Source organism: Cyprinodon variegatus, unplaced genomic scaffold (assembly GCF_000732505.1).
Source record: "Cyprinodon variegatus isolate N-32 unplaced genomic scaffold, C_variegatus-1.0 Scaffold19, whole genome shotgun sequence".
NCBI classification, from domain to species: domain Eukaryota; kingdom Metazoa; phylum Chordata; class Actinopteri; order Cyprinodontiformes; family Cyprinodontidae; genus Cyprinodon; species Cyprinodon variegatus.
In genome coordinates, this window is record NW_015150472.1 from 142,951 (window position 1) to 143,199 (window position 249).

Consider the following 249-nt stretch of genomic DNA (forward strand, 5'->3'; position numbering starts at 1 on the left):
ATATATATATATATATATCCCCCCAAAAAATTATAATAATTAAGTTAATAATAATTCCTAAGGTTTCATTACATAAAGAAAAACATTTAGAAGTAGAAAGTTGTAGTCCGTTTACACCTTTAGTACCTGAAGTCTATCACTGCCCCTTTTTTTTATACAGTTTTTTATTATACCAATATATTTACAAACAAATATGGCACTTTACAGTAATAGAAAGGTGTTGAGTTCACAAAGAGGCACATTTAAAGA